This window comes from Phascolarctos cinereus, unplaced genomic scaffold, assembly GCF_003287225.1.
Source record: "Phascolarctos cinereus isolate Bilbo 61053 unplaced genomic scaffold, phaCin_HiC Scaffold_3;HRSCAF=262, whole genome shotgun sequence".
NCBI classification, from domain to species: domain Eukaryota; kingdom Metazoa; phylum Chordata; class Mammalia; order Diprotodontia; family Phascolarctidae; genus Phascolarctos; species Phascolarctos cinereus.
In genome coordinates, this window is record NW_027555736.1 from 178,939,081 (window position 1) to 178,952,619 (window position 13,539).

Genomic DNA, 13,539 nt, shown 5'->3' on the forward strand with positions numbered 1-13,539 from the left:
AATATCTTACTTTTCTGGCTTTATTGTATCTTACTGCCTTAAATACACTCTGCATTCCATCTACATTGTTTTACTCTGTGTTCTTCAAATACATCATTTACTCTCCTTCTGCCACTGTATCTTTACTTAAACTGTTCCAGATGACTAATTCTGTTCCCTTTCTGATGAATTTCTATTGAATTACTACCTCTGCTTTAAACTTTTAAAAAGGAAGTTTCCTCATCTCAGAGTTTATCCTATACCAATAAAATCACGGATGCAATATCTGTCTCTTATCCCCATCCCTATCCCTAACCTTTGAAACCTCAGAACTCCAGTTCTGAACCTGACTGACTTTCATGCTCTGATATATTCTTTCCTTGGCCTGTCTATGGAATAAAGAATACTACTTCCCAATATTCAGCACCGTTTTCTCTTGCTCCCCTGGGCTCAAGCAGGCCTCCTGTGGTGCAGAGATTGCTTGTATTGCTTTATGTTATGTCATTATTCATAAAAAAAAAATCTAGCTGCAACAACAACAAAAATACATGATTTACAGTGTTTACAGGATCGCAGGCGGTCATAATTGGAAGCAGCCTAAAATGCCATCTTGTCTAAAAATCTCTACAGCACCTGACCAATGGTTATCCATACTTGTCAACCATATATGCCATTTTGTATTCTTATAAATGGCTTCAGCTATTTTTTTTTTTGCAGAAACTTCTGCTTTTGTAGACATGAATTTGAATATGTGAATTTAATTTTTTCAACCTCAGATGCCTCTCTGCTTTGGACAATTAAGAATTGATTTAAACCTCTGCCACCTATTTTTTTAGGACAAAGGAAAGGTTCACCAAGGGAGGAAATATTGCCTTGGCTAATTCCTATCAGCTTCAGAGGATAAAATTGCTAAAATGGGTACATTGCATCTAGAAGAAGCCTAAAACATGAGAGGGGTTTTCCAGACAAGGAAATATACTGGCAGTGAAGGAACTTTATGTCTGGAAATTTACCAACTCCAATATTATCTTACAGCATATGGCTATCAACAGTCCACAGGCCATTCTGTCTCAGTGAATTCTTTCACCAGCAAGCTAATAATGGCTAAGAATGCAACTGATTTATGAGTTTGTGATGTGGGTGGAAGGAAGATTTTAGAGGACACAGGAAGGAATCCAGTTTACTGATGACTGCTTCACTGCCAACTTCTGGTTCTAGGCAGGTTACTTCATTAATTAAACTTTAGATTTTTACATAAATAAAATGAGTAAAACCACTTCCTTTAAATATTTGAAACGATTATGTACGTTGACTTCTAGTCCACCACTACCACCATTACTTAAGAAATTTGAACACGATCAAGTAATAAAGAAATAAGGTGAAGTAAAATTTAATGAATAATTTAAGGACACATGGAGACATTTGATGGAAACGGAAATACTGCCCTGAGCTGCATTTCTGAGCCTATAAACATCTTTGTATATTTAGATAATTTTCATTGATTTCCCTCACACAAGAGTTTTAGCCATAGCAGTGCTCCACTGATACATCATTGTGACATTCAAATGCCATCCTTCTCTCTACTCCCAGATTCCCAAAAGTTTCTTCAGATGAGCACAAGCTTTGGCAGATTCTACCAACACAAAAAATTGAGTATTAGGCTGGCATGGAACTGTAGTATATGTTTGTGGTCTAAGTTGAAGAAACACAACACCAGATTTTGACCACCAAATGATGATTTTGGCTAGTTTAACTAGTTTTTGTAGTTTAAAAAAATATGCTGCAATCTGCCTTCAAACTCCATTAATTCTTTCTCTGGAGGTAAATAGAATTTTTTGTTATAAGTTCTTTGGAACTGTCTTGAATCATTGCGTTGCTGAGAATAGCTAAGTCACTCACAGCTGGTCTTTATAAAATATTGCCGTTACTTTGTACAATGTTCTCAAATATTGCTGTTACTTTGTACAATGTTCTCCTGATTCTGATCACTTTGCATCAGTTCTTATAAGTCTTCCCAGGTTTTTCTGAAACCATCCTGCTTGTCATTTCATATAACACAGTAGTATTCCATCAAGATAATGTACCACAACTTGTTTAGCCATTCCCCAGTTGATGGATATCCCCTCAGTTTCCAGTTCTTTGACATCACAAAAAGTGCTATAAGAGTAATAAATATTTACTAAATAAGAAACAGCATGAATATTTATGTGTAGTTCCTTTTCCTTTTTCCTTTTTTTTATTTTTAAATCTCTTTGGGATACAGATCTAGCAGTGGCATTGCTGAATCAAAGGGTATGCATGGTTTTATGGACCTTTGGGTACAGTTCCAAATTGTTCTCCAGAATGGTTGGATTAGTTCACAACTCCACCAGTGTATTAGTGTCCCAATTTTTCCACATCCCCTCCAATATTTGTCATTTTCCTTTTCTGTCATGTTAGCCAATCTGATAGGTGTGAGGTGGTACCTCAGAGTTGTTTTAATTTGCATTTCTCTAATCAGTAGTGATTTAGAGCATTTTCTCACATGGCTATAGAAAGTTTTGACTTCATCTGAAAACTGCCTGCTCATATCCTTTGATCATTTACCAATTGGGAAATGGCTCATATTCTAATTAAATTGACTCAGTTCTGTATATATGTGAGAAATAACACCTTTATCAGAGGAACTTGCTGTAAAATTTTCCCCCCAGTTTTCTACTTTCCTTCTAATCTTGGCTGCGTTAGTTTTGTTTGTACAAAAACCTTCATTGTAATTAAAATGATCCATTTTACATCCCATAATGTTTTCTATCATGTATTTGATTATGAATTCTTCGCTTATCCATAGATAACCTTTACTTCTCTGCTTCTGTATCATCTGTTTCAGGTTCCTATTTTGTTTTCCTTTTTTTTTTTCTTCTCTTCCTACCCCTCTTCCCCTAGAATTGAAAAGAATAAACCAAACAGACCCAAACCCCAAGTCTGTTTCTTTGGGTCACAGGCCCTGAGGGAATGATTAGGTATCCTTTCCCCTCACCGACCTTAATTCATGGTGCTAGTGCTGTGGGAGAAGAAGACCTTTACCCCTTAGATGCTGCTGGAAAGAGACAAGACTGACTCAGTCTGGTAATTTTTAATGGAAATTTCTTGTAACAGATGAAAAGAGGCTTTTCCAACACATATGGCAGGGAAAAGCAAAATGTATTCTCCCAGAAGCAGGTCCCTCCTGCATATGGGTACCTCCACTTTAAGTGATCTGAACATGCACCAAAGCCAGGTTACAGTTGTTTGCATGTTGTCTCCTCCATTAGATTATGAGCTCCTTGAAGGCAAGTACTACTTTTGCCTTTCTTTGTATGCCTAGTGCCTAGTCCCTGGAACATAGTGGGTCTGTAATAAATGCTTGTTGTCTTGACTTAGTCACAGACCAAATAGGCAAATTATAACCTTATAAGGGAAGGCTTATGTTGACATGGATTAGGGCCTATAATATGCAACAGAAAAGGTAGTTCCAGGTATGAATATGAGCAAATAGATTTGGCCTTTTCAAATAGTCAGATTCTGTGAGCCTGAAACCAACAAGACTGGGGTGCTGTACTCTAAAGCACAACAACAATAACAAAACTCCTCAGATAATAAAAAAAGTCCCTTGCCTTAGACGCTGCATTGCTTTTTGTTTTGTTTTGTTTTGTTTTTCAAAAAGAAGTGCTAACTTCTATCAGGCATTGGAATCCAAGTCACATCACCATCGACCTGTGGAAAAAGAGTCTATACTTTGTGTTTTAAGCCAAAATCTGTCAGAGACAATTTATTAATACACAAGCATTTCTGCTTGGAGAGAGAGAGAGCTAGACTGGCAGAGTTCACCAGGCTAATTCAAATTCCCTTTCTCACCCAAGCAATTTCCAACTTACATTTTATAGTAATCATAAAACAAAAAGAAAAAAAACCTCCTTAGCAAAATAATTTAAAAGCACATAGTTTAAGTCTCAGTTTCTGATTTACCAAATAAAAAAAAAAGTAAATATTAATGTTAGGCTTCCCTTGAGAAAAAAAATCTTCCAAAACGCAGCTATTCTCTCTTTAACTCTTTTTTCAGGCTGATCAAAGGTAAACAAAAGGTATACCCCCACTTAATTGAATGAAACAAAAAAGCATTCTCACTCTTGGTTTGGTCACTATAAACAAAAAATGGTCTCATGATTTTTCTCTCAGGGAATTAAGATCCCTCTTGAAATTGATTAAGTCTTCCATTCCAGGAAGATTGATTAAGTCTTTAATTCAAGAACTTCAGACTAGGACATTTTCGTAATATAATTTCTTAATGTTTTATAACACTACTGAGGGCTTAGTGCTATATGCTTCCACATTCAGCCAGAAAGTCTGTTCAATGCCCTCTTGGTTCCTCTGTTCTCTCCCCAATGTGAAAATGGAAGAAAAGGAAAGAGCAATTCATGAAACTTCATCTTCATGTGGAAACCATAAACTCCCAAATGATAATTATCTTTAATGAGGTAATTTCATAGGATCATACAATTCATAGGTAGAAGGAATTTGGAGATTCCTCTCATTTTATAGAAGAGGAAATTTGTGCCCAGAGAGATTCCTCTTCACTCTTCCTTTAAAAATAATGAAATAACTCTATCTATTCTTTGCTAGGCATAATTTCAATGAAATATAGTACTTCTTATATAAATTCAAAAACACCCTTCTTTTTAGATTTTCTTCTTACAAATCCATCATTATACCAGAGCAACTTAAGGGAGTTTTTTAAAAAGTTAAAATAGTTTTATGATAATAACACCCAATTGCATGCTATGAAACATATATTGATTAGAATATGTGAGGGGAAAGAGTGTTGAATGACTGGCATACAATTAGGAAAGGAGGAATGAGATTTGGGGAAAAAAAGGTCAGTATATTATTAAAAAAGGTCAAAAATAGCTTCAGATTCAGGGTGATATCACAAAACACTTGTTTTCTACTTATTTATTTAGAAATTAATTATATACCCCTTGTAACATTATGTATATTATTGTGTATTATTATTAAGGATAAAAATTATTTTCAATCTGTTTAAAGTTGCTCAAATAAGAAATGGTCCTGTGTAGGGCAGGTAGGTGGCACAGTGGGTAGAGCACCGGCCCTGAAGTCAGGAGGACCTGAGTTCAAATTTGGCCTCAGAGCAAACACTTGATACTAGTTATGTGACCCTGGGCAAGTCGCTTAACCCCAATTGCCTAAAAAACAATAACAAAAATAAGAAATGGTCCTGGGGCAAGTTGTTATCCTGGTGTTATTCTTTCACATTTAATGTTCTGTGGACTGTCACACAGGTGCGTCAAATAACTACCTTTTGTATTTAAATAAAACTCTTAGAATTAATATAATCTCATCTTTAGAAGGCTCACTTAAAGCATCTTTAGTACAACTCCAGTAAGAGATAAGAAAACAGGGATGATATGTACCTACCACTAGGTTTTGATTTCTTCTAGGTCTCTGTATTTTTAAAGCTCTTGGTTTCATGCAGTTTGGAAATTGTGAATATTAGAATATTATGGCCATGTGTGTTAAAATGTCCTTAAGTTTTTATGGATCAATGTTGTTTATATCCAAGTGATTGTGGGCAGCAAGAAGTTCAGTCTGTGATAATGTTTCAATTCCCAATATAGTTTAGAGGTTTCCTTTTCTTCCTACTTGTCTGACTTCTTCTCAGTCTCCTTTGCTAGTTCATCATTTGTATCATGCTTCCTAACTGTAGATATTTCCCAAAGTTCTATCTTGGGCCTTTCTTTACATTTTCTCTAGGTAAAATGTTAGTGTTCATGGGCTTAATTGTCATTTCTATGCAGATGCCTCTCCAATCTATATATACAACTGTAGCCTTTCTTTTCTGAGCTCTAGTCGTGCATTATCACCTGCCTATTGGATATTTCAAACTGAATGTCTTATAGTCATCTCAGACTCAGTATGTCCAAAGCTGAAATCATTGTCTTTTGCCCCAAACCCACTTTTCTTCTGAGCATCCTCTGAGCATCAACATATTTCCAGTCACTTAGGTATGACCTGAACCAAAGTAAAATGTAATTTGAAAATATCTACCAAAATTTAGTAAAATATAGATAAAGTTTGTTTCATTTCCTAAGTCAATATGTGAACTCCAGGGATCCTTCTGTATGATTTAGTTGCCCCCATTTCTATTTGAATTTGACACCACTACCTTTACAGTGGGATCATACTATGAGAAGCAATGTGGATCTGAACTACAATGGCATCTATTTGAATAGAGAAAGGGTACAGATGTGAGAGAATTTATAGAGGCAGGTTTTTGTTTTTGTTTTTGTTTTTGTTTTTTCTTCCCTTCCTACCCCTCCTCCCCTAGAATTGAAAAGAATGACCAAAACAGACCAAAACCCCAAGTCTGTTTCTTTGGGTCACAGGCCCTAAGGGAATGATTAAGTATCCTTTCCCCTCACCCACCTTAATTCATTTATGGAAGAGGAAATTTGTGCCCAGAGAGATTCCTCTTTCCTCTTCCTTTAAAAATAATGAAATAACTCTTTCCTCTGTTCTTTGCTAGGCATAATTTCAATGAAATATAGTACTTCTTATATAAATTCAAAAACACCCTTCTTTTTAGAGTTTCTTCTTACAAAGCCATCATTATACCAGAGCAACTTAAGGGAGTTTTTTAAAAAGTTAAAATATTTCATGATAATAACACCCAATTGCATGCTATGAAATTTATATATTGATTAGAGTATGTGAGGGGAAAGAGTGTTGAATGACTGGCATACAATTAGGAAGAGAAGAATGAGATTCAAGAAAAAAAAAAAGGTCAGTATACTATAAAACCAAATATTAACTATCATTTTTATTGTACTTTTGCTTATTTTGTTAAATATTTCCCAATTACCTTTTAATCTGGTTCAGGCCACACTTGGGACTATTATGGGCTGCCTGAAGCTTGCAGGTAGTGTATTTGACATCTTTGCTTTTCTCTTCCTATTCTATGGACCCTTTCACAGGTGGCCAAAATAACTGCCTAAGGATGTAAACTCATCTCTATGCATTCACTGAAAGCATCCTGGGTCCAACATGAATAAGAAAGAAGAATTGCAGAGAAGATATGTACCTGATTCTGTTCCTACATACTTTTGATCCCTCTGCTGGGTCTTTATATTGCAAATGAATCACTTCAAATTAAAGGTTAGGTGTAAGCTCCTTAATTGTATAGATAATTGGATTGTGAAATATGGAAATTTCTTTTGCACTTTCATTGAGGTCTGAAAAATGCTCAAATTGTAGTTTGAGTTAAAAAAAAAGTATAACTGCTGCAAATTTGTGTGGGAATGGAGATGTCATTTCTCGTGTTAACTTTTGACAACACAGGAAGTATATAAAACAGCTTGACCTTACTTGTGATTCAAATAATGTTAGTTGTCATTGAATGGACTTTACCACAATATAAGTTTTATATATAAGGCTGTTTTGCCTTGTAATTTCAGGTTGAATTTGTTAAGAAACATTAGCAAGTTAGCAGTTAAAAACTAATTTCCAAAGCCATTCAGTGTTCAGTAATTATAGTTGAGGGTGGTTCTTATTGTTCAGAAAATTTCAATGTCAAAATATCATAATAAAACATTCCCCCCTCTTCTTTTCTTGTTTTGAATATGCAATGGTACTTTTAAAAAATATTGTAATATGGCAATAGTGTGGTATTCAAAACTCTATTGAGTTATAACCATGTTTCTGTAATTTGTAGTGTACTGAGCAGTAGTGGGAAGTGATGAGAGCTCCATGTGTTTCTATCTCAACTACTCCACTTTGCCATGGTAGTGCAAGAGCAACCAGAGATAATATCTAAATGAATGAGTGTGGCTGTATTCCAATAAAGCTTTATTTAAAAATGTAAAAACCATTCGTACCTTGTGGGGCAGTTAAAGGCAGTGGGTAGAATTGGGACTACAGGCTACAGTTTGCCAGCCGTTGTTCTAGAGTTTCAAGTCACCTCTTTTGACATAACTATTCTGTCTTTCCTTAATGTTGTGCAAGGTTTCTATTTCTCAGTTGATCCAACTTGTATTTTCATTGTGTTATTCTTCTCATAACTATATAAACAATTAGAAATGTCATTTTCTTTCTCTGAGATTCCTTCTTACCTCTGATTTACTTACATTTTAAGCTTCTTCAGTAAACTTTTTGTTGATATTGAATTATTTATTTTGTTCTTCATGCTGCTTTGATTCCCTGTATTACTTTATCCTTTTGACTTTTAAATTTATTTGATGAATAAGTGAATGTAGAACTTCTGATATACCTTTGTTTCTGGATTCTTTTTTGCACATTTCTTTTTTTGTGGCCTTTAATTAGGCAAAGTGGCTATATGTACTAGTTAGATATTAAAGTAATTTTCCAATGCCCTTCCACAGTTCTTCAATAATTCTCCCATCAATTTAATGCTTATCTTTGGTGGTATTCCTTGATAGTTCTACCTTTCCTTGAATGGTTCATACCTTAACAATGGCTGCTACATATGTTATGGTATGCAGGTTCTCGAATTATTTTATGCTTTCTTCCAACTGCTGTGAGAAAATGTATTTGTTCATAATGGTTATAGCAGATATCAGCTATACTGACCTACTCAGTTTTGGTAAAATTTGTTTGCTAGTTGAACTTATGCCATTGTAGTCAAATAGAGTTTTTCAAAATTCTAGTCAAGGTTTTCCCATTTCCTTTTCAAAATTTGTTTTATCAGGAAACTCAGCCTCATGTAGATTGCTTCAGCTTTGACACTTATACTTCCTTAATACCCTTAGTTTTTCTCTGCCCCTCTGAAGAAGGGGCTGATACCTGAGGGAGAAGCAAAACAAATTCCTCCTAAAGTCTTCCTCTAAAGAGGGCTCAGAAGCCCAGTCAACTCTTCATTTCTCACCGTCTGAACCACTGGTTTCAATTCCACCATCATCCCTCATCTCGTCCCCCACTTCACCTTCTTTTTGTGTTGTTTTCCCAATTAGATTGTAAACTCCTTGAAGATAAGGATTATCTTTTTTGTTGTTATTGTTCTTATTTGTATCTCTAGTACTTAGCACAGTGTAAGGCACATAGCAGATCCTTAATAAATGTGTATTGTGTTGTATCATATTGTATTGTGTTGTATTGATTGTACTGCAGTGCATTGCATTGCATTATTTTGCATTGTATTGCACTATATTGTTTTGCATTGTAACTTTTTAATCTGTTTCATTACTAGATTGAATTTCTGGTATTCACATTAAGCAAAGATGTTCAGTTATCTTAAGGAGTATCATTAATTTTTCTCTCTTTAGATTTTAGTAGTGCTTCAGTTTCATTTCTTATTTTTGTCTGATTTAGCATAAGGAAGATGTCGTTCTTTATAACTGTCCTTTATTAATCAGTAGTACATTATTGTGTGATTTGGAGCTAAGAGTACTTTTGACAAAAATATATCCTATAAACTATGAGATCTGTTTCCGCCTTTGTTATGACATGGTACAGATGAATGTTAAAAGTATTCATGTCTTCAGTCTATTTCATGTGCGTTCATTGTTTGTGACTTTAGTGGTCCATGTCATTTGTACTGAAGCATTTCCAAAGCAGGTGTAGTATTCATATTTCTGACCTTTTCTTATATATCTTGCATTTTTGTGGTACCTGAACACATAGGAGTATAACTATTCCACTCTCCTTTCTGGCGAATTGATCATCATAAGAATTTAATAAGGCCAGTCTGTAATTCTGTGCTGACTTATCTATTTCTTAGATTCACAGGAGCAGTTTAATCACATTGGCTGGAATCCTTACCTAATCAGGAGTATCACTAGAGCCCAAGTCACCAGCATTTCAAAGTTCCTACCAAGAATTCACAGCAACTGTAAGTTTCAGAACATGTATAATACCACTATATAACACTCTGACTGGAATTCTCTTACTTTGTCATTGCGTTCCCACTCCATCCACACCCATTACATGGATAATGGGTTGGACTTTGAGGAGCTATCATTATTTTTATTATTTTGCTCTGACCTGTGATTTCATCAATATGGAGAACTGCCTATAAGGAACTTTCTTTATCAAAACAATGAATTGCCTACAACATTGAAAGGTTATATATGTGATTTGCCCAAGGTCATACAGACAGTATATGTTTGAGGCTGGACTTGAACCCAAGACTTATTAACTCCATGGCCATTTCTCTATCCACTTCTTTATCATTATTGTTCTTTTTAATGTTATTCTTGTTCTTCTTTTAGAAAAAGTTTTGTTGATGTGTTTTTTTTTATTTTTACATTATAAACATTTGCAGATGACTACCACTTTGTGAGAGATCTCATAACAAAGTAAAACAGTTAAATAAAACTATTAATAGAATGACATCATCTGAAAGTATATGTAACATTTCACATCAGTAACATTCCACATCTCCAGTTTTTGAAAATTAACAGAAATCTATTTCTTTCCCTCCCTTTCCCTCATAAAATTTTAGAGCTGGAATTGACTTTAGAAATCATCTAATACCTTTATTTTATAGCAGAGAAAACTGAGCCACCCATAATATAGGTGATTTGCCCTACCCCACTGGGGTGAGTGAAAGGGAAAGAAAGAAAAACAATTATTACATTGCAAAGAAAAACATATATGCATAGTCAAAAAATTATTTTTCTCAATGATATATATGTCTCATTCTCTACCTCACATCTAATGTACAGCATGTTTTAGTCCTCTAGAATCATAAATCATCATTGTGTTGACATATTCTTGTTCTTATTATTTAGTTTTTCATATATTTATACTTTGATTTCCCAACTAGATTGTAGACCCTTTAATGGTAGAAACACTATATATGTTTCTTTTTATCCTTTTCTTCTCCTCAATATACCCATCACTGAGGCCCTAAGATAGTGTCTTACTTTCTGATTGATCAGATACTTCCAGGTTCCCCCTTGACCTTACCCACTGGAACGGATACGTCTCTCAGCCTCTTTTAAGGATGCCTTATGAAATATATAATTGTCATTCTACCTCCCCTCCAGAATGATGGCTTTCACCTACTCTCATGGATGGTGGTGGGATAAGTAGGAAAGGCCCTCAGAGACGTAAAAGGAGTAGTGTTAACCTCTGATAAACTGAGTATCAGACTCTCAACTTCTTTCTAAGGGAGATGTATCATAGAGTTAATGACAAATGTAATCTGAATGAGGAAGTTCTTGTCATTTACCTGAGGCAGCATCCAGTGCCAATATCCATAGGCACATGTTTAGTCTGTATAACTACATCAAGAAAAAAAATCTTTGCGGTTATACAAATATAAAATGAAATATTTAGTCTTCTCCATCCCCTAAATTTATTTCTAAACTCTTTCTTGATAATGTACTCACCTTTCTTCATTTCTAGTAAAGAAAATTCCTGTGAAATACAATGAAGTCTATATTATAGCATGGAATTATATCTTTTCCCTGAAGCAATCAAAATGATTTGACAATCATTATTTCATCTTATCTTATAACAACCCTGTGAAACACAATTTTGTATATGAAAAAACAGAGGCATGGGACTGTGGTCACATAGAGAATTAATGGTAGAAGCCAGATTTTCTGACTTTTAACCCCGGACTGAGTCAGATTATGTTGAAGTTGCAGAGCCATAAAACTGTCTTCTTTGTAGTATTGAAAGAGAAATATCATCTCCCCCTACACGTTCTGAATTTCCAGATCTATGATAATCATCCGTAATAAAAAGAAAAAAAGGAAAAAAACCTACTTTCTCTCAAGAACTTATTTGAAAAGAACATTTTGCAGGAAATGTGTAAAGGTGATTCCATTCAACCATTGCTTCTTTTCAGCAACTTCTGTATAAAATAGTCTAAAATGAGATGACATCAGGCTCAGTGTTACACCTATTTTGATTTCACTCAAATATTTGCCAAACATCTCAGTGCTTCTGGACCCTAGATCAATCATTTGAAGCTGGTCGACTGAAGCTTTGTAAACATTGGAAGCATCATCAACACCATGCCCATCTGTCGTTGCTTTTTCATTATGAAGCATATATCGCCTGCATTCATATATAGAAATGTCTCATGCCTATGGTAAAAACTAATGTATAGTCCCCTGCCCAGCTGTGTAGTTCAAATCTGCTGGATAAATTAATAATTGCAACAAAAGAATTTTTAAAAGGAGTCTCAATGGCCAAAGGAGTAGTTGAGTAAGTTATTTTACTTAAATAGAAAATACAGACCCCTCTGGAGTCTAATGATTGGTTAGAATTTTCCAGGGCTGCACTCATGGAGAAACTAGCCTTGGGAAACAAATTCAGACTGGTTGGAAAAAAGTTAATTCTATTTGAGGGAATAATTAGAATTACATAGCATAATATCACAATTATTGCTATTTTATCCTTAAGCTTTTTTTTGAGCAACACATAGCTCTTTCTGCATTCACTATTCTATTCTTATTCTCCCTGAAAATTTCTGGGTGGTGGTAGGATTTATTGAATCATAAAGTCATAAAATTTTAGGGCTGTAAGAGACTTTAGAAATCATCTAATACCTTTATTTAATAGCAGAGAAAACTGAGCCACCCATAATGTAAGTGATTTGCCCAACATTATGCTGTTTGTAGCAGAGTCAGAATTAGAACTCAGATCTCCTGACTCTTAGTACACTGTGTTTTTTCTAGTTCCTTCTCCTAGTTAATTGTCATGATTTGTCTTTTCTCTCTACAATTTGCCAAGATATCCAGAATGGAGAGGAGCAAGGAGAGTGGTGTTACTTCCCCTTTCAACTCAATTCCATTCATCTCTACGCTCCTCCCCTAGACACACATGCTAGGCTCTCCCAACTTTCACTTCCCACCTACCCATAATCATAAATGACTACAAGATTTGGGTGATCTCAGTGTAAAGGGGTCTGGTGCGAGTCCTGAGTGTTTCAGATGGAATCTATCTGTGTGGAAGAGGACCAACTTGAAATGGCAGGGGATGGAAATGCCTTGGAGACAATGTAGAACATATCTTTTTGTAAATAGTTCTGGTCAGCTAAACACATGTTAATGAGCAGGTTCGTTGATTGACCATGGAGGCATTCAAAAAGGCCTGTCAACTTTAGCCACTTCCTTTTTGCCTTGTTTGGTGACTCCTTTATTCATTGTATTTGTTGAGAGACCATACTGTAAGGAAAGAAGCATAGGACCTTCTCCTTTCTGTGGCTATGGTCCGGTAAAATGGGCTATACTTCTTGCCCGCTGCATTTTTTTCTTTTCTATTCTAAGTAACTGGAGTGGAATCTCTATGACTTTTGCTGTGTTAGCATTCTAGGCCAGGTTTTACAGCCAGCCCAATATCAATGCCATAGAAGCAAGGAGCAGCCTTATAGATCTAGGCCGGCAGAAACTGAGATGAAGACTAGTCTGGCAACCGTGCCATATCTAGACATGAACTTTGTGGGACCGGTCTCTTGTAGGTGAGCTAAATTAAACTTCTCCCTGGACACCACAGTCATATAGGGGAGAATATATCCCTAAGATTTTGGAGGAAATCTTTGTATGTTTGTTTTTGCTA

General features: G+C 35.3%; 1 long non-coding RNA gene across 3 annotated transcripts in view; it reads left to right on the forward strand.

The window, feature by feature from the left end:
- The window catches only part of LOC110213766 (uncharacterized), a 73,846-nt gene that overhangs the window by 2,301 nt on the left and 58,006 nt on the right, over positions 1-13,539 (forward strand). For all 3 annotated transcript variants that reach the window (XR_013485393.1, XR_013485392.1, XR_002326109.1), the window contains one exon: positions 9,746-9,856. This is a non-coding gene — a long non-coding RNA (uncharacterized LOC110213766). The remainder of the gene's footprint in view (positions 1-9,745; positions 9,857-13,539) is intronic.